At 42.8% G+C, this 2,500-nt stretch overlaps 1 protein-coding gene across 1 annotated transcript in view; it reads left to right on the top strand.

Moving 5' to 3' along the window:
• Nucleotides 1–2,500, top strand: part of dscaml1 (Down syndrome cell adhesion molecule like 1) — a 134,651-nt gene that overhangs the window by 67,118 nt on the left and 65,033 nt on the right.

Here is a 2,500-nt window from a genome sequence, read left to right as displayed (position 1 = left end):
GTACTTTTACTTTTGGTACTTTAAGTACATTTTGATGCCAATACTTTTGTACTTTTACTCAAGTAAATTTTGAATTCTGGACTTTTACTTGTAACAGAGTATTTTTATTTTGCAGTATTAGTACTTTACTTAAGTAAAGAATTTGAGTACTTTTTCCACCACTGGGTACCCCTTTAGCATCACCTTTCAACATTCAGGGGCACCACCGTTTGTTGAATATCTATACGAACACAATTGGCACTCTTCCCGGGGAGGAGGGCAGCCGGGCGATAATTGTAACTGCATGCAATCCTATACGGGCTGGAGCGGGAGGAGTAGGACGGAGGCTCTACGTCCTCCCGGTGTGGGCTCCTCTTTGGCAGGTGAGTCAGTAGGATAGCCTACAACAGCAGTGACAACACACAGGGAGGAAATGATTGGCATAAAGACTAAATTGTGCGGGGAAAAAAGGGGTAAAAAAACGAAAGAAAAACATTCAGGGCAGTCCGAGTCACGGGACTGACGACGGCTAGAGGACGTGATTGAAAACAATGTTGCCATTAAAAACATTGAAAACACATAAAAAAACATTTACTACAAGGAGTAGAGTGAGTGAATACCGATGTGTGAACTTACAGCCTTTCTGTGATGCCCTGTACAAAGATTACAGTAATTTATACTCTATTGCTCGATGGTCGGTGTCTCTTGCCAACAATAATTGATCTTCAAGCTAACAGCTTACTTTGCTTCTTTTTTTTCCTCCAGTACTATGGAGTTAAATTAAGCTTGAGGAATACTTTCACCATTATATTCTCATAGCAGACTGATTGGTAATGATGTGTCTTCAAAATTCTATTTCATTAAACACAGACTGACATACACTGTACTGCTTACTGCTGTATAGACAAGCAATATTCCGGTTTAGTGTACAGTTGTATCTTTTGCATAGGTTCTCTTTCATGCAGCTTTCCTGCATTAATACTGCAGCTACTGCATTGATGCCACATTATTACATTTCTGTGCTGATATTAAACACAAATATCTGCTGACAGCAATACCTTACTATTTTTGCCTACTGTCAACCTCAGAGTGTTATGAGAATTGAGAATGAGCACATAGTCCAAAATGTATTTATGCCTACTTACTGTATGCCTACACAAGAAAACCAACCTGGTCTCATGCTCAGCAGTCAGAATTTGGTTTGTCCCTAAAAGTCAATATTTGAAGTCATAATTTTGACATCTGCAGGTGATGTCTTACTGCAAATTTGTAAATACTAGATTTTCAGGCCGCTACGCGGCCTGAAAATCTAGTCCTACGTTGCACTGATAAGAGCAATGGTCACCGAAGTATGGCCATTTGAAGTGTTAAACTCTGCTATAACACTGCTGCCAAGCAGCGATTCACTTGCAGCACCCAGGTCCACTGTCATACTAGGGCGACCTTGGGTTCGGGAGGTAGGGGTGTAGAACCACTTCCTGGTCAAACCGGAAGTGAACAGATCCACTTCGGGGTTGCACCCATCAGACAGTGTGGGTGAAGTTGAAAGGCAATCTGACAAACCGGAAGTAGGAAAGACCACCCACCAAGTTTGGAGCCTGTAGCATGCTAGGAACTGGAGTTATGTTTAAAGCCCAGCCAATAGGAAAACAGAGGGGGCGGGCTTAAGCAATTATAGCCTGTCCCTTGGCCGTCTAAGATCACCTACCAAGTTTGGGGGTTTAGCATGCTGGGAACTGGAGTTATGGCTGTTTAAACCCCAGCCAATAGAACACAGAGGGGCGTGCCACATGTGGTCCCTGGTGTGGCTATTCTGATGGCAGACCCCTGACCAGTGTTGGATCGGATCAACGGTGCGCCTCGCAGGTCCGCATGTTACGTTTGTGACGTCCACCCACCAACTAGGCAATTTTAACATAGGATTTGACAAATGGGGAACAGTCGAAACCAGCAGTATTGGTGTTAAACTAACCTCAAATAATCTTGTGTACAGGTATCTCAGTAGGTAAAGTGCTTGCCTTTTCAATTGCAAGGTTCTGGGTTTGATAGCGGGCACCACCAACTCAGCGTATGAGTAGCACGGCTTGGGTAACTAAGACATGCAGTAAGTACTGCTGACATTAGGTGTGAGCACTCCACCTCAGCAATCTATCTCCCTGGTCTAGCGCCTTGTAAGGGGGATGATAGCCTCGTTGCTTGACTGATGCTGACAGTAAGCCACTCCGACCTATACTGACTCATATAAACTTCACCCTAACCTTAATTAAACTAACATCCCCTAACCTTAACCAAAATAACTCTGCCTAACCTTTTCCAAAGCAACAGTGCCTTACTTCAGTAGAGGTTTGGGTTGTGTAATTACCTTGCCATGATGTAACTCCAAAGGTGGACAAGAAATCAAAAATAATTGCACCATTGATTAGAAATTGATAATTCAAATTATGCTCCTCATTGACTTACATTGTATGGTGAAACAGCTCTCTTTTAGCACATTTTTTATTTTTATTAAGAAAACCCGGAC

The sequence above is a fragment of the Gymnoscopelus braueri genome (genome assembly GCF_963280865.1).
Source record: "Gymnoscopelus braueri genome assembly, chromosome: 5".
Lineage (NCBI taxonomy): Eukaryota > Metazoa > Chordata > Actinopteri > Myctophiformes > Myctophidae > Gymnoscopelus > Gymnoscopelus braueri.
The sequence above is the reverse complement of the archived record's forward strand: the minus strand, read 5'-3'. Positions and strand labels throughout refer to the sequence as shown.